We start from the raw sequence: 19,272 nt of genomic DNA, 5'->3' as shown, positions 1-19,272 counted from the left end.
CATCTCTGAATTCCCCTAATTTTTGCTGTATTATAGTTTGTGGGGGAGAGCAAAATAGGTAAATTCATGAGCTCCTTTTAGAAAGTGTTTAGAATCTGAAATGCTTCTTTATGACATGATATCAGTTAATAATGCTGAGCGTTGCTACTGTATAAAACAATAGCAATATTGGAACCTAGTCAAACTCATATTTTGCATGAGAGAATTTAGCTTTTCCAAAAAAATAAAAAGAAGTATGTTGTAGGTCTAGAATATGACAGAAAAATAATGCAGAGTAGTGATAAATGAAGCAATTAAGTATCTTGTGGAAAGTGAAGGCAAAGATATAAAGAAAGAAATATCAGATCAAAAGCACATTGCCAGGAGCAACAAATGTAAGATTTAGGAAGCCAGCTCATAGCTTCTACATTAAGCAAAAAGTAGGAGGATATCCTGGAACACAATAAGGAAATGGCAAGATATGTATGGAGCGGCAGGAGGAACAAGTTTCAATGAAATAGTGGAATTACATTTGGCATACAGAAATTTATTCAGTCACTCATCCTTTCTGTCAAGAAATATTAGGGTTTCTTTTCTAATTTGTTTGAAGTCTTCTGCATTTTACTAGAAAAAAATTATAGCAATGATTTGTATGTTAACCCAGTATCACCACCAGTAGCTCAGTGTTAGAGCATCTGCCTTGTACACAGAAGGCCCCGGGTTCAATCCCCAGCATCTCCAAGCTGGGCTGGGAATGTCTCCTGAATGAAACCCTGTAGAGCTGCTGTCAGTGGGTGTAGACCATAGGCCTTCAACCTGTGGGCCATGACTCCTGGGGGGGGCATGAAGCCATGCCAGGTGGGTCACAAAAAGCTATGGGATGAAGTCCTGTCTGGTAAGTAGGCAGAGTGTGCATCCTTTGGGACAACTGTCTCCTTCACCCACATTGTTTCCTCCTGCTGCTTTGCCCCTTTCTGCAAAGCTAGCAAATCACACACACACCTTTTAAAATGGGGGTGGGGAAGGCAGAAACAGGGGAGGAGGAAAAGAAATAGAACCTTCCCACCACTCCATGTGTGTGTGCCACGTCGACAGTTAAAGGCTCCAATGACTAAGCAAGTGGTAAATTTTTAAAGTGTCCATCCAAGAACTGATGAGAAGGAGTCGCGGAGGCAGCACCAATAGCAGCTTAATTCCTTCACAAAGTGTTTGCCAGGAAAGACACCCTCTGTCCTCCACCTCAGGAGTAGGAACCTGCTTGGGAATGTGGTAATATGAGACATTTGATAATGTACTGTCATGTAATTGCCATCTTCACTGTTCAGTTCTGTCTCTTTGGGGGAGAAGATTAATTGCAAGTGAATTTACTTCTCTCTCCCCCATCCTGATAATCTCAGGAGGAAAATAAAATGGGTGGGGTGGGGAAGGAGGAGAGGTCGGGTCACCATTCTGCAGTGGAGGCTTGGAGGAGAGACTATAGAAGGGTGAGACATGGAAAGAATGGGTATGTGGGAGGGAGGGTGGGAAGAACACAAATAAGCCCTGGGATAACCAAAGAGAAAATGACAAGATGACACCTGGAGATGGAAAGAGAAGTGTGGGAGGCTGATGGAGGGCAGGCGGGGAAGGAAGGGAAATGGCAGATTATACGTGTGTGTGTGAAAGAGAGAAAGCATGTGTGTACACACACACACACACACACTTGAAAAAGTGGGCCATAAGAAGTGAAGGAGCTAAGACAGCAATGGAAGGGGCAACTGGGCCTCTAGTTAGCCTTTCTGCCTCCCCCCCCCGGTTTGGTGGTGAGGAAGCCATCTTTGCTGTTGCCTTCAGCCTAGTAAGGCTTCCTCCAGAGACAGATAGGATTTCTTCAACATCTCAAACCCTTTTGGAAGTCCTACTCCCCTAACTGAAATATGTATTGTACGAGCTGGCGTGGCTGTTCAGTGGTCATGGTTAACATTTCACCTGCTCAGTGAATGTTTATTTATTTAATACTGAATTTATATTCCACCCTTCCTCCTGAAGACACACAGGGTGGCAAATATAAGCAAAACAATTTAACAAGTTAAAAACATTCTTTTTTCAGTGATCTTCAGGTTGCCAGGAACAGTCCCTTTCAGCCATCAAATGCCTGGGTAAACAGGAATATTTTCAAATTCCTCCAGAAAGTAAATAATGATGGCGACACACCTCACTGGGGAGCGTATTCCACAATAAAGAGCAGCTGTCCACCTGTATTGACTTTCCTCCAAATTTATTTTCTGAACATTTACATTTGATTCCAGACAAGGTAACACTAGGAAGGGGCAGATAGGAAGGTGGTTGTAAGAGGCATTCACAACAGTTGATAGAAGAAGAAACAAACAACAGTAAAGTGGGTGGAGACTCCGCTCTCGAGGTAAGAACAACCTTAATTACATTGGTAAGCAAGTCCTATGCATGTACTCAGAAGTAAGGCACATTCATTTTAATAGAATTTACTTGCAAGTAGGAATGGAAAGATCTGTCAATGTTGGTTCTCTTGGTTTCTCATTTTTCCCATCTTAAATTCAGTTCTCAACATGTGTGCAGCAATTTGGGGCCTTTAAAAAAAAAAAATCCTCATGAAAATTCTTCAGCATTTGAGTGTGAATTTCTCCTAATAAACACATTTTTGTAGGCAGTGTCGATTAATGTATACATTTGGTGAGCCATTTCTCATCATATAATGCATTTCTGTATATTATTTTCACTCATATATCCATTTTATGCACACTTTTGCCTAATATATGCATTTTTAGTAAGCATTGGTTGTTGAACTGCATTGCAAAATTTAATAAGTGTGAATTTTGAACAATGGCTGTGTTTCAGATCTCATATTGTTTTAGAAAGTGCAAATTTGATAGATTTGGCTTGAAATGTGAACTGAATCAAAACCCTCTCCCATCCTTACTCTCAACTAAGTGTGCATTGGATGGCAACCTTTACTGTTTCATTGTTGATTTGAAGTAAAAAGGAGTGTGTTTTTATTTAGCTGGCTTTTAAAAGAATTGTAAAATGGCAAGACTTTGCAAACTGCCACCAACTTGGATGGCTTTAAAAAAGGGTTAGACAAATTCATGGAGGATAAGGCTAGCAATCGCTATTAGCCACAATGGCTATGTTCTCCTTCCATTGTCAGAGGTGACATGCCTCTGAATGCCAGTTGCTGGGAATCGCATGTGGGGAAAGCGCTGTTGCATTTGGGTCCTACTTGCAGTCTTCCCAGAAGAGGCATCTGGTTGGCCACTGTGAAAACAGGACATTGGAGCAGGTGGGCCATTGGCTTGATCGAGCAGGCCTTTCTTATGTTCTTAACAGGCAGGTGGCTAGTGATAGCAAACATTGTGAGGTGAAGAGAAAGTGGCAGCAGAGAAAGGACTAAGTGGAAGAAGGAGGCAAAGAGAAGGTGGAAAGTGAGAAGACAGGAAAATCAAAGGTAAGCCTGGTGACAGAGGATAGAAAGTGCAAGAAGGCAGGGTAAGAAAAGGTACCAGCAGGTGACAGAGAATGAAAGGAGGTGGTGACAGTAATAGAAAGTGAGAAGACAGACAGAAGATGAGGCAGAGCTGAATCTTGTTGGATGCTATGGATGCATTTTTAGTAAAATGCAAACAGAATGATGGCAATGACTTGCCTTCTTGCGTAACATCAAGCACAGGCTTTGCTGAAGAGGAAAACCCCAAAAAGAAACAAAACATGCCAGTTTTAAACACAAATCACTTGATTTTTTTCAAAGAAGAGCAAAGAAAATTCTGCTCCACTCTACAGCATCTTCAGAAAATGCAATGAGAGCCACATTTCTTGTCTCATACCGAATTGCAAAAGCAAAAGAAGACTGCACAATTGGAGAAAAACTTGTATTGCCAGCTGCCATTGATATGTGGACTGAAATGTTCGGTGAGGCAGAAGCTGCAAAGCTGAAAAGTATACTAAGACACCACAGTAAGTCGAAAAATTGATGACCTTTCTGACAATTTAAAAACACAGGTAGTTCAGCATATAAAAGAAAGTAAGCATTTTACAATACAGTTAGATGAGTCAAAAGATATGTCCAGCATGCTGCTGTTCTTTCATATGTGAGGTATGTATGGGAAGAAGAAATTGAGGAAGAAATATTATTCAGTAACGAACTGCCAACAACTACAGTGAATTATATTTTCAAAGCTTTGGACAGCTTCCTGGTAGAAACTGAAATAACATGGAGCAACTATGTCAAGCTAACAATGGATGGTGCAGCATGTATGACAGGAAGAAAAAAAGGACTGATTCAACTTGTTCACAAAGTTGCTCCAAAGGCAACTTGAGTTCATTGCTTTCTCCATGGAGAAGTGCTAACCTCCAAACATATGAGTGAAGTCTTGTATTCTGTTCTACAAAACTGTGTGAGGATGGTTAATTTAATAAAAGGCAGTGCTCATAATTCAAAATGTTTTGAAGTTCTCTGCACAGAAATGGGTTCCAACCACAAAACTCTGTTGTTGCACACAGAAGTGAAATGGTTTTCGTAAGGAAAAGTACTCACAAGGCTGTTTGAACTTTGACATGTTCTTGAGTTTTTAAGAAATAAATCATCAACATATTCATCATCAATTGACAACTCATTGTGGCTTTTAAGGCTGGCACACATCGAAGATGTATTCAGCTGCTTGAATGAATTAAATATTTCAATGCACAGAAGAAATTTTACAATTTTTGACTATGCTAAAAAAAATAGAGACATTTAAAAAACTCTGAAACTCTGGTTGAGACGTTTATCAGGAAATTCTACCAACATGTTTCCAATTGTTGCACAGTTCCTTGAGGAAGATCAAACAGCAAATTTTGCTTCTCTCTAAGGAGACGTTATGCAACAGATATTAACTGAACAATTCAGTGCCTATTTCCACAAAGATCTGTGTGAGGGTATAGGGTAGGTACAATCACCACTCACTGTGGACATAGAGTCATTGGAATTAAGATATGAGTTGCAGAAACAATTCCTTGAGCTCTCTTGTGACACAATCCTAAAACTGCAATTTCAACAACTAACATTACCAAAGTTTTGGATCTTGGTTAGTAAAGAATACCCAGAATAGGCAAGTCAAGCTATCATCCATCTGCTGCCATTTGGTGCCATCTATCTTTGTGAGCAAGGCTTCTCTACAATGGTGACCTTCAAAGCAAAAAGCAAAAAGGAATGGATTAATTGTGGGATTAATACATATATATATATATAGACAAATAAATAAATACATATATAGATAAATCAATCAATCAATCAATCAATATTTAATTTCTTCCTCTTATCAATTGCTTTCAGATAATCCACTCCACCCCTTTAACCCTTCCAACCCCCCCTCCTTTTGGTTCGTGGTAGCCTATTGTCTTTTGTTATTGTTATTCCAGCCTCTTATATCCTTTGCCTTATTAAGATTGTATTTTGCATAGCCTTTGGGTTCCCCTTGACAGTTGTTAATATTTGTGCTTTGCTATCTTAACATTATCTCTGATTTTCCTTCATTCCTGTTGTTATTTGTAAAGGATAAAGGTTTCAATATGCCTCCCAAGAAGGTTCAACAAAAGAGGGGAGTTCGTGTGTTGAAGCAAGTGTCCAAGCGCCCCCTGGTGGATCAACAACGCCAGTCTTCCGATGAAGGACATGGGGACCATTCGTGCCTTGGATCCTGGATACTGTAGCAGTAGCGAGACACCCCCTCCCCAAAACACATGCACACAGAGAGAGAGAGAGAGAGAGAGAGAGAGAGATTTGTACAATGTAAAGTTTAAGAAAAATCGGAACATCTCTGGTGGAAATGCAATAGGGTAAATGACTTTTGGTCCAGAATATTTACTCACTGTCCCTCAGGAAGGTGTGCTAGATCCAGCTTTGGCCTTATTATACATTTTCAGGGATGGAGTGAATGAAACATTACACATAAAGATTTAATTTTAATGTTGCTGGTTTCAGCATGCTTGGAGGTAGCACAACAGTGGAAAGGCTTGGAAAATTTGTTCATTCAAAATTGGTAAGTCAAGTTATGGTAACTAGTCTATGGATGGAAAACTAATATAAGATTGTAAAAAGGCAAGAAGGGAAGCAAAGATAAGTTCAACATGGTTCCTGTTTATTCAGAATGTGAACTCAAGTGCCGAAGTGGTGTGCCCTGCACGTCCCCCTACCTTGACTCTTTTTGGCATGGTATACTTGCATGATTTCTAGTTTTTTGGCTGTTCTATTGGATAGCATTGGACCTTATTTGATACTTTTTACAGTCTATTGGGGTGCTTCTTGTTCTGTATGTGACACTTCAATTATTGGCTCTTACTTTGTTGTGATTCTTTAAAAACATTTCATAAGATGCTTTTTAAAAATAAAAAAATTAAGTGAGAATTCAAGCATTTGGTCCACTGACTCAATTATCCATCACCCCCCATTCATTTTTACACCATGTCTAAGCAGAAAGAGCAACAAATGCAGCATGATTTCAAATACAATTACAATAGCTCTAAATTTGTGGGACCTCCCCCCAAAAATGAAATTCTGCTTGTATAATTGTCTCTCTTCATCCCTTCCACCATACCCTTTCCCCACTATTTTCAAATAAAAACCAAATACACCAGTGATCTAAGGGCAACGAAACAGGCTGGACGATGGCTAGGGCACAAGTGGCAAAAGATGTGCTGTGAGGCTGATCAGGCACAAATAAAACATGAGAACCATGCCTACTGTGTGGCAGTGAGGGTGGCGAAGAAGGCTCACTTCTCTGCCACCATTGCATCCTCAAGTCAGAGGCCCACTGTGAATTGTTTGCAAGGCACTATGAGGATAAACTTGCTCCCCTCCATTGCAATCTTGATGCCCCATCCACTTCTATTGTAGTCCCCAGTGAGGTGTCTAGTGCAACATCTGCTGCAATTTCTTGGGATTGGTTTCAGTTGATGCAGCCTGAAGATGTGGGCAAGGTGCTTGAATCGATGCAGCCAGCAATGTGTCCCTTTGACCTTGCCCTTCTTGGCTTGCCAAGGGGGTTTGATCAAGTGGATCCAGGGTGTGGTGAACGCATCATTGTGGGAGGGAGTGGTTCCAGCCACCCTGAAAGAAGTGATCCAACCGCTCCTGAAAAAGCCCACCCATTGGTTTGTGAAAAGTACAGACCAGTTGCAAATACCCCCTTCATAGGGAAGGTGATTGAGAGGGTTGTGGCACAACAATTGCACTCTTGGGTGAAACAGATTATCTTGACCCATTCCAGTCTGGGTTCAGGCTTGTATGGGACTGAATCAGCCTTGGTCACTCTCATGGAAGACCTTTATCGGGAGAAGGATGGGGGAGTGCAACCCTCTTATTCTTACTTGATCTCTTGGCAGCTTTTGATACCATTGACCATGATATCCTTCTGGCGTGACTTGGTGAGATGGGTATTGGAGACACTGTTTTACAGTGGCTCTGATCCTTCCTCCAGGGATGTTTTCAGAGAATAGCATTGGGCGATTGTCTTTAAGCCCCCTGGCAGTTGTGCTGTGGGGTGCCACAGGGTACCATATTGTCCCTGATGCTGTTTAACATCTATATGAAGCCCTTGGGAGTGGTCATCAGGGGACTGGGGAGAGGTGTCAGCAGTAAGCTGATGATACCCAGCTCTATTTCTCTGTAACATCTGAATCGGGAGAGCTGTGCAAGCAATGGACTTCTGCCTGCACTCATTGGTGGTCTGGATGAGGGCCAGTAAACTGAGTCTGAATCCTAGCAAGATGGAGGCGCTGTGCATTGGTGGTTCCCAAGTTCAGATAATACGTCAATTGCCTGCTTTGGATGGAGTTGTACTCCCTCTGAAAGAGCAGGTCCGTAGGCTGGGGGATGCTCCTGGATCCATCTTTGTTGCTAGAGGTCCAGGTGACCTCCATGGCTAGGAGTGCCTTTTACCAGCTTTGGCTGGTAAGACAGCTGCAGCCATTTCTGGACCGGATAGCCTGACCACTGTTGTCTGCGCACTGGTAATCTCCAGGCTGGATTACTGTAATGTGCTGTATGTGGGGCTGCCCTTGAGGTTGGTCCATGAGCTGCAGCTGGTGCACAATGGGAAGCAAGACTGCTCACTGGGGCAGGGTATCGCCAACATGTCAGCCCGCTGTTGAAAGAATTGCACTGGCTGCCCATTTGCCACTAGGCCAAGTTCAAGGTTCTAGTCTTGGTGTACAAAGCCCTATACAGCTTGGGACCAGGATAGCTGAAAGACCGTGTTATCCCTTATATACTCAGTCGATCACTACTTTCTGTAGGTGAGGGCCTCCTGCAGATACCATCTTATCAGGAGGTCTGTTACACACAACATAGGAAGTGGACCTTTAGTGTAGTGGCACCTGCCCTTTGGAGACAGTCCCATCTCTGTTATCTTTTCGGCTCCTACTGAAGACATTCCTCTTTCAACAAGCCTTTTAAGTAGAGATCTTATCCCAGGCTGCGTCTGTGTTGGAATTTCTTTTTAAGATGTTTTTAAAGCTTTTTTTTAAAAAAAATACGTTTTTAAAATGTTTTAATATATTTTGATCTCTGCTTTTATGATGTTTTATAGTGTTCTTAGTGTTTTTGTTTGCTACCCTACCCTGGGCTCCTACTGGAAGGGAGGATTATTATTATTGTTGTTGTTGTTGTTGTCGTCGTTATCGTTATTGTTATTATATTTTAAAAAAACTCAAAGGAGATCCAAATTAAAGAGGATTTGTCAGGTTCTGGTGAGAGCATGATTAATAGTTTGGTTACCCTGACCCTAAGGTCTTATGAGAGAGTTAGAATGTGGAATATAAATAAGGATTATCATGTAACACTGACACTGCAATAATGATAGACTAGGAGCTGACATGGAAAACAATAGCAGCTGATAAAGTATTTTGTGCATATACTTCTGAGGAAAAAAGTACTGAAAACCATTGCATCTCGTCGCCTTATTAAATATCAGCAGATAGCTCTAGCTAATTTGCCTACATAATATGATAAATGCATAAATGGGTTCTGGGTGGGGATGAGATTGTCTGGAGTAACAGATTTTAAATTTGAAGAGGGGTAGCTTGCTGTGGCAAGGGTCGGTTTACTGATACGGTAAATAATTTGCAATCCCCAAATCATAGCAAGCACAAGCATTCTGTAAGGAGAGCCAGAATAGAGCACTGGTGGAGGCAGGGAAAGTGTAGAGCTGCCTGGGAGTCCAAACGGTTGTATAGAAAAGGCCTGCTCAGTCTCTGAGCCTCAGAGTAATGGATATAAATGGCTAAGCTAGCAGCACTTCTTCCCATTGGCTTGAGCGCATGGAAAACATATAATTTATTATATCTGAACCCTGGAGAAGAGGACAATTAGTAAAGAGCTATGCAGAACAGTGTCATGTGGTGCACAGATTGGTATTTGTGGCAGAAAGAGAGAAAAAGAGACAGAGATCTATGCATGTCTTTCTTTCATATCAAGGAGACAGGCAGATCAGGATTCGGCAGATGTCATAAGCGAACAGCAGAGTCTGCTAGAAGCTGTAATCACAGCACCCATCGAATTCATTATCCATCAAACTATATAGAGAAAAACACAATGATCTGAGGAAACCGCATTCACATGCTTTGTAATCTAACTACCTCACCACAATCCCCCATAAAAATACAGCATGTTATTTTAATTGGATTGGGAGTGGCTTCCATTAGGAGACCACACACAGTGTGGACCTTCACTCCGGTGGTGCTAGGTGAGTGCCTCATCCATATGGGAGTAGGAAATGAAAAAAGCATGTAACACCACCAGCATTATGAGTACACTAACAGCCAGCTGCCCCGCTGAGGTACTGACACACAGATAAAGCTGATCTGAAGGAGATTGTTCATGCACCAGGAATAATTCCAATGGTGCTGCAGAGGTACTCATTCTTCCTTGTACTGCAGCTGCAAATAAGGCCAGAGACAACTGCCTAGGTTGCTCCTAGACTACTTATTTCTTGAGCATTCAACCTGATTTGCTTCCAGGAAGATTAGACTACATCAGCTATTTATTGAGCGTTCATTCTGATGTGTCTGAAGGAAAGTTACATGGTGTTGTGTACAGCAGGTGTTATCCCAAACTTTCTGGTGCAATTTCATATCTTTCCTAATTCCAAAAAAACCTTTCTTTTTTTGGAAGCAGGTTTGTTGAGAAAGAGCTCCAAATCAACTTTAATTGTGCTACCTGAACTTGCTGGTATGTGAAAAATAGTGACAATCTGGAAGTGCCCAAGGACTGCTTGAAAGAGGGATTGCTGCTTATGATGTGAACACTCACCCCACCTTCTTTTCTTGTAAAAAGGTTTTTAGATTGTTTCAAAACTTGAAAAAACTGTTTTGACTAGAGGGGCAAAAAAAGAAAGGAAAAGAAACAAAACAAAGAACACTTCCAGACTGTCATTAGTTTTGGGTGGAATTCAATCACATCCCAGCAAACTCAGGCTGTGCAATTCACGCTGATTTGGAGCTTTTGCAAAACAAATCCACTTCCCCCAAAGATTGGAGTTTTTGTAATAAGGAACGTGGAAAATATGGAATAACACTTGCTTGACACAACATTGTATAATCTCCCCACCAACAAAACAGGATGTTTGCTCAATAAACAGGTCATCTGGAAGTAGAGATTGAAGGATCTGTCAATTTCAGTTTTCTCAGTTTCTCATTTTCCAATCTTAAATTTGGTTCTCCAGATTTCTGCAGCAATTTGGGATTTTTTTTTGGTTTTTTAAAAAAACTCATGAAAATTCTTCAGCATTTTAGTGCACATTTCTCCTAATAAACACATTTTTATAGACAGTTTTTACTATTATATATGTTTTTGCAAGCAATTTTTCCTAATATGATGCATTTTTGTGTTATTTTCACTCATATATTCACAGCATTCTCTATACACGTATTTTTGTAAATGTGCATTGGAGAACTGCATTACGAAATTTGAATTTTGATGTCTGTGTTTCAGTTCTCATATTGTTTTGGAAAGTGCACATTTGACAAATTCAGCTTTAAATGCAAACTGATTCACCCCCATTCATATCTACAAGTGACCAAAGCCCTTATTGGCTGCCTCTAGCCTAGATAGCTGATGGGGGGGGTAGGGAGACAGAGTGCCTGCCCACAAATGATGACAACAAGTAGAGGCAAATATTCCAATAGAAATTATTGGAATTATAATTACAAAGTATTCCAGGCTATGACACTGAATGCAAATGGGTTTATATGCAAAGGCACATACATTAAAGGAGATTTCTTATTAAATATGCTTTGCTTTGGTTTAATGAGAGCTGCCTGTAACATTGTTTCACATTGAATACAACAGAGGCTAAAGCTTTTCATTTACCACCCACAGCCTTCAGAAAGAGGGAAAAAAGGAGGAGGGTCGTACAGAAGGCAAGACCCAATCTGTTTCTGATGCAGTATCATAAAAAGGCAGAGGAGTAGAATCTTCTCCCAGGAAACAGCTGCTCCAGTTGGCAAAAAAATAAATGGCTTTGTTAAACTGCTGTGCTGCAGAGCTAGCCCATAAATATCCTTCCATAGCAATTATCGCCAGGATTAGTAGATAAATCTTTGACATTCCTTGCATTTAGTCATTATAGTGAAGCTATTTTCAAGTGGGTCACAACCAGAGAGCCAGCGCAGCATCTCAATTCTCTGTGGAGCTGGCAGACACATTCCTGTCATACTCTGTTGCAGGGGCCTTTGCTGGAAATGGAGGTATAGAGTTATTGGATCTGGATGCACCATGTTTGAGGTTACATTGCAGAGAAGATGGGGAGAAAACCCCTAATGAGAAACTGCTTGCATGACCTAAAGTAGTTCAGCTGCCATACTAAGAGGTTTTGAACAATGATCTAGGAGGTAATAGCTCTGGAGAAGTGACATAATTTCAGGATATACTAGAGTGAAACTCATCTGGTACAACGAAGCCTGAGAAAGCAAACTTACAGGGACAGAATTCTGTTTTACATTTATATTCCAACTTTTAGCCTAAATAATCCCCACAAGTCTAGTGAACTACAGGCATATAGGAGAGCTTCACCTCTCTGACAATTTATGCATGCTCTTGAAGTTATGTGCTCATATCATTTCCATGAAGTACAACACACTCATAAGTCTTTCTAAATATTTAGGGTGCAAACGTTGTGGTAAGGCAGTCTCCTTTTAGGAACACACACCAATAAAGAGTTAGCAAACAACTCCGTTCAGAAGTTCAGTTGGTCAAAGGAAATAGTACTTACTATACTTCACTGAGAATTTACTACAGGGCCTTGTGGAATGCATGGAGAGCTAAATTGACACAGTTACATTTTTCATCAGTGAAATATCAATACATGAAGAAAATCATGATGCCCAACTATTACGTTGAAGCAGTGGATCAACCTGCAACTTCAAGTGATCTATTAGCACAGATGTGTAACATATTGATCTTGTGATGAATATGTAACATACATATTCATGTGATGAATATGTAACACATTATGAATTCTTGTGAGCTGCAGTGCCAGAATGAACAGGTAGCAAATATTGTGGCCACAGGTATTGTGGATTCTCATTCCTATCAAATTTGCAGTCCCTGGCATAAGCTTTCCATAGTCCAAGGGTTGCATAGTCTGCTAGTGAGCAAATATCCTAATGTAGTTTGAACCTTTTGCATGTGGTCTTCCTGGGTATCAGGGCTGCAGGATATATAACAGCCAAGTCTGTGTTATTGAATGTGAGGCCATGCACAACTGAGGCACTTTTTTTCCATCCCCAGAACAATTTTTTAAATTTTTGTTTATTTAGAAAATTGAAAGTTTCTACCCATGGCATCCATTGAACTATATAGCATTATTCATGCTCTTCTTTACATTCACAGGATCACAAACTTTGACAATTCTATTTACCTAAGGGCTACTTTTCACATTATATCCGCTGTACGGAAGCCATTTTTGAATCCCAGTGGGAACTATCTTTGGCTGTCTCTGATCACCATGCACATTAATGGCTCACAGGGCCATGGTAGGATGGCCCTGAGAGCCACTGATGTGTATGGTGATCAAGGCCAGCCTAAGACACTTCAATGCCTGAAATGAAGAACAAGATGACACTCCTTGTTCCAAATACAGAAGCTTATCAGACTGGCAGCTGAATCTTCTTTCAACGCTGGTGATGGGCCAGCATCCTTCTGAGACAGCAGTCAAGCTGGGGCATGCAGAGCAAGCTGCATGACCCACAGAGCTCTATCCTCCAGCACTTCAATACCACTCTACCACCACCACCAGCAGCAGCAACGTCCTCCAGCTTGGGCATGTGACTGTCTCTGCCTATTGGTAAGCTGGCCCTGTGAGCCATTCATGTGCAGAGGCTCACTTTAGATATTGTGTGATTTCGCCTACACATTTGCAAATCACTTTTTTTAGGAGAAGCTTTTCATGGCAGTAGGAAGGACACCATTCCTTCCTTATGATGAGACACTGCGCATGAACAGCTCGCCATGGTGGCAGCTGTCAAGTGGATCAGTTTAACATGCCTTCTGTGGATTAGATGTAACATGTAAACCAGGTTGTAGGCAGACTTGTTCATATTTTCTTACGGTAGCATATCTTTTTGTAAAACGCTGGCACTCTGTCCAACCTCATAGTGCTAATAACTGGTAACTGGCACTACCCTGAAGTGTTTTCAAGAACACACATTAGAAACCTTGGTTGTTGTATTAATTATTTAAACCTAGTTGCAGAGTCTTAATATGGAGCAGGTGAAGCCCGTGCCGGGCCAGTAATTGGGCAACTGGCAGGATTCTTTGGCTCTGCAAATGTCTGAGCAGCTCTTTAAAATCATTTCCTGAAGACATAAGTTCCTCTCTTGCCAGTCAGCACTGCTTTCATAAGCTTGCCTCTGTTGTAAACAGACCAGACGGGCAAGCACAGAAATAGAACGCTTCAAAGGGAGGGTGTGATTCTCATGCCTTGCTTTAATAACAGTATCATGCCTGGTTTTGAAGTGGCTGTGCCTTCCAAGCAGACATCCTGAAGGTGCCATCAGGCATCTGAATAACAGCCAGCGTGTTTGAAAGCACGCCAGCCTGATGGCCGTTAATTGAGGAACTGCAAGAGTCCACCATGGCGTGAAGGCAAATTACACAAAGGGGTGAGACTTGCTCACCAGCACCTTATGGTGAGGAACAGCAGAGGGAGCTGTCAATCTTTGCAGAAACAAAGCCAACCAGCAGCAACTGCTGCCAGTGGTGTCAAACTCTGGCATTTCTCATCATTCAGTGGTTTATATAGGCTGGGAGCATGTCTTAGGTGTCTCTTTGTTTCTCAATTTAGTCTACAGTGCTTTGCAAGCCTTTTCCTTTTTTTTCGTCTTGCTTTTTCTTCGGCATCCAAAGCCAATTGTTCATTCATAGGCATTTGGTACTCAAACACCCACATATAGCAGTGGCAGCGAAAAGCATAGTTCACATGCTGGCCGCCCTTAGGCCTACAGTAGACTGGCTTATACCGCTCATAAACTGTGTATGCCACCAGCAGAGAAGTAAAATGACTGTTCCCAGCTCTTAAACACAAATGCTCCTTTCACCTTTTCTCTCTGAAGCAGCCCCCGGAAGACAGCCTTGGGAGGGTATGGTCTGATCTGATCTGCAATTGATCTGGAGCCATTGTGAATGGGGGGATTCAGCTGTAGAGGGTTTAAGCACTGCAAAGTGAATCATTTTAATGCTGCACACAGATTTATTCCTTGTCAGCTCAGTGCTGTGTGAGACGTGGTACAGATAATTCCTCTCTTCACCTGAGTCCGAATTTGCCCATGGCAAATCCTTTAAAAATGAGCTCAGTATTAAATGACATGATAGTGCAATGAATGTAGGCACTAAATCAGGGAAGACCTCATGGGGACAACAATTTTTTTAAAATAATAAGTAGGAAATAATACATTTGATATTATAGCCTAACTTGTATTATTTGGGGGGAGGGGGTGATCCCCATTAAAAAGCACTTGAGGTTTATGGTAATCAAGAGAAACTGAAGTGATCACACCCCAAGGGCAAATATGCTAACTCACTAATGACAAAACCCTAGATAAAAAGAAAGCAAAAAAACACTTAGTGTTCTTAAACTAGGCAGCTAATTGTAGCAGATGCTTTCTCTAATATAGCCCTTTATTCCATGTTATATTGAGTTCTTTGTATGGATGGGGTTTTTTTTCCATCTTTACTGACTGATAAATGTGCTTGTGGATGGAGAGACAGATGAATACATTGCAAATATAAGCATATCGCTCAAATAAACTCATGCCCGGTCATCTCTACAGCAACAATGATCCTAAGAAATGTGGTGGGGTTGTTTTTCCCACTTTGAATAGCCCTAGTCCAGCATTGTGCTCACCTTAATCTAAACAGCCACATAAAAATAACAATGAGAGGAAATGGGGAGGGGGGTATTGTTAATGCACTATGGAAAAGCAGCCTCTGGTACGAGAGATCTTGATGAAGATGAAATTTCTTCCAACTACAGAGGATGTATTCAACCCACATACCACTCAAGTGAACTCAGTGCTTCAAATTTTCACAAGCTATCCCATAAATTAAAATATCAGAAATTAGCTGAGCCTTATAGGAATCAAAAGCAAGAGGGACACTGCAGGGAAAGTGAGAAATGCCATGAAGGAATTTATTAGTTATGTAATACTACAAATTCTCAGCACAGTGTCTGTAATTCAGCATAACTGACTTTACAGCATTAATATCCCCCATTTCTTTCAAACACACTTAACCTGGGAAGAAAGCGAGGTAAATTGAGTATACATATTTTTATGGGAAATGCTGTCAATCTTGTTTTGAACATATTTTGAAAAACCACCTATGGCCTGCTACACATGTGCAAAAGCACCATATCATGTTTCTGTACAACTGACCACCTACATTCAACAAATTATATCTTAAGAATTTAAACCACTAAAAATCATTGGATTGTACATAAAAATATTAATTAATTAATTAATACCTCAGGGCAGGTTACAACAACTTTAAAAACACAGCGCTAAAAACAATTAAAAACAATCTAAAATCACAAAAAAGGGTGGGTCCTAAAAAAATACCTTTCAGATGTCCAGGGTAAAGACGTTTTCTTCAGCATTCACCTAAAAATATGCAGTGAAGTTGCCAGATGCACCTCAGTGGGGAGTTCCACAACTTAGGGGTCGCCATGGAGAATGTCCTCTCCTGGACCACAATCACCCCAGCTTCTGAGGGTTGTGGATCTACCAAAAGGGCCCCTTCTGATGATCTCAGCACCCAAGAAAGTCTGTAGGGAAGAAGAAATTCTTTCAGATATATGGGACCTAAGTTGTTTAGGACTTAAACACTGTGAGCACCTTGACTTGGGCTCAGAAATCAACTTGTAACCAGTACAGCTGTTTTAAAACAGGGGTTATATGAGATTTAAAGGGAAGCCCAACCGGTAATCTGGCTGCTGCATTTTGGACCAGTTGAAGTTTCCGAGTTGCCTTCAAGGGCAGCACCACATAGAGAACATTGCAATAAGCCAGTCTGGAAGTTACCAGAGCATGGAGTCATCTCTGTCCAAAAGGGCCCAAACCTGGCAAACCAGTTGGAACTGGAAAAAGGCACTCCTAGCCACTGAAGCCACCTGAACCTCCAATGACAATGTTAGATCCAGGAGTATCCCAAGCTGCAGACCTGTTCCTTCAAGGGGAGTGCAACCCCATCTAGAACATGCTGTCTCCCCACATCCAGGACATGAGAAACACATCACCTCTGTCTTTTCAGAATTTAGCTTCAGTTTATTGGCCCACATCCAGCCCATCACTGCCTCCAAGCACTGGTCTAGAATCTCAACTGCCTCTCACAATTCAGATGGAACAGATAGATAAAGTTGGGTGTCATCTGCATATTGATGATACCTCACTCCAAATCTCCTGATGACAGCTCGCAGTGGCTTCACATAGAAGTATGGGGTACAAGATGGAATTCTGCAGAACACCACAGGGCAGCTCCACTGGTGCCAAACAGTAGCTTCCCATAACTACTTTTTGGAAGTGGCCCTGGAGGCATGAGCGGAACCACTGAAGCACAGTGCCCCCAACCCCCACCTCCTGAAACGCTCCCGACTAATACCATGGTCAACAGTACTTCTTCAAACAGTAGCCACTGAGATATCAAGGAGAATGAGCATGGCTCATTCTATCTGTCTCTTTTCTGACAGATGTCATCAACCAGGGCAACCGGGGCAGTTTTAGTGCCATGGCCAGGCCTGAAGCCAGACTGGAATAGATCAGTTGCCTCCAACCATGCTTGAAGCTAGACTGCCACCATACTCTCAAGTACCTTGCCCAAAAAGGGGATATTTGCCACTAGGAGGTAGTTGTTTAACACTTCTGGGTCCAGGGAGATCCTCTTAAGGAGGGGATGCACCACCTCTTCAAAGCAAATGGTACCTCCTCCTCCTCCAGTGAAGCATTAATCACACCCTGGACCCACCCACTTGACCTCCTATGGCTAGCTCTAAGGACACGAGTCAAAGGGCAGGTGGTTGGCCACATCTTGAGGCTGCAGTAATTGAAACTGATCCAGTACAGATGTAATAGACAGTGCTCTGGATGCCTCTAATGGATTTGCTCTAATAATGACATCCATTGAACTAAAATATATGCATTCTCCCATGTTACTACATACCCCCATTTTATCTTTATCCTCATTGCAATGATATGAGTTGGCTTAGGCCAAGAGCATATGAAATGCCGTAAACTTCACAATTAACTAGGAATCTGAGGCTTATACACTAATGTTCTTGTAGCAGATAAATGTAGTTTTTCTCAATCTAGGATTGTCTGTGCTTGTCCCCAACATGCTGCTTTGAATCTAGATTGATACTGTTGGAATATGTGGTTCAACTCCAACTTATGGGTTGAGGCTTCATGGCGTTAAAAAGGGTAGCTAGAAAGGAGACCTCTTGATTGCTAGGCTAATGCCTAACCTTTGATCTCCTGCTGTCTCTCCCTTCCTGCTAGACTGATATGCATAGGATGTTGACCACATCTCCTTCCTTCTTCTTCATTCTCTTGAGAGGGAGAGCAGTCATCTTCTCTTTGTCTTTCCCTCTCCTCCAAGCATGAGGGCAAACACTAAGCTTAGTGATTGCATCTCCATCTTAGCTAGTTAGCTAGATGTAGAACTCTTTCCTATCAAGTATGTACTTCCAGAATAAAGTAGTTCTTTCTTATTTTAAAGCTTAAAGTCTGTCTGACTAATTCCAGTGAAGGTGTAATTTTTAGCAAAGATTCAAATAAACAAAAGCTCACTCAGATGCTCCATTCCCAATTTCGCTACTCTGCAATAGATACTACATTCTGCTGTCCACAAGGGTGGATGTGGTTACTTGATACCTATTTGAAAATCCTCCCCTTAAGTAGGTTTTCATCCCTGCACAAGCCCTACATGAATGAAGAAGGAAATAATGATTGTGATCTTCGTATACACCTACCCACAACTTCATTGGGCGATACACCCCCACTGCCAGGATTGCCTACATCTGTTTTCAAATTGACACACTGCAGGGTAATGCAGAATCAATCTGCAATGAGCTTTTATTTTTGGAATTAAAGCAGTTTCTCAAGAAGCCCTTTTTAGGGGCAAAAAAGAATATGCTATAGATCTAGCATGCGTGTGAACTATGTAGAAAAAATACTCAGTATCCATTGATTCTGGAATAAAATGTGCATACACTGTCTCTTTTTGTCAAACCCAATACTTTATCTCACGCATCTACATCACTTTTCACTCACTACAGCTGATTGGTGGGGGGACATACTGTAGCTCACTGGTGGAGCACATGCTTTGCATGCAAGACTCCAGATTGTAGCATTTTCAGACAAGGTTAGAAATGACTCCTGTCTAGAACCCTAAAAAGCCATTGCTAGTCAGTGTATTAGATATTACTGAGCTAGATGGACCAGTGGTCTGACTCAGGATAAAACAGCTTCCTACGCAGGTGCTCCAGGTGGATAGCAATTTCTTCCCCTTGTGCAAGGATGGGTGGATGAACCATCATATGATGAGATATCCACATGGAGCAGCCAGTCCCATGTCATATGTAATGTATCTGCATGGTGGTGCAAGGGGGATGAGTGATATAAGGCCATTTCCTATGTTTCATATCCACATGGCCATTCTCAATAAACCTCCTAGGTTTTATGCCTGGAATAGCAAAAACAGAACCCTTCCTTTAGTTTACAAATTTTCAAGATAAATCTCATCTTAATTATACTGTA

General features: G+C 41.5%; 1 long non-coding RNA gene across 1 annotated transcript in view; it reads right to left on the bottom strand.

The window, feature by feature from the left end:
• Positions 1-264: 264 nt before the first annotated feature.
• LOC133379594 (uncharacterized) overlaps positions 265-19,272 on the bottom strand; it is a 31,761-nt gene continuing 12,753 nt past the window's right edge. The window contains exons 2-4 of the long non-coding RNA XR_009761226.1: positions 16,081-16,286; positions 5,038-5,155; positions 265-2,564 (exon numbers count right to left, since the gene is read on the bottom strand). This is a non-coding gene — a long non-coding RNA (uncharacterized LOC133379594). The remainder of the gene's footprint in view (positions 2,565-5,037; positions 5,156-16,080; positions 16,287-19,272) is intronic.

Source organism: Rhineura floridana, chromosome 1, assembly GCF_030035675.1.
Source record: "Rhineura floridana isolate rRhiFlo1 chromosome 1, rRhiFlo1.hap2, whole genome shotgun sequence".
NCBI lineage: Eukaryota > Metazoa > Chordata > Lepidosauria > Squamata > Rhineuridae > Rhineura > Rhineura floridana.
Note: the sequence above shows the minus strand (reverse complement) of the source record. Positions and strands in the feature narration are given on the sequence as shown.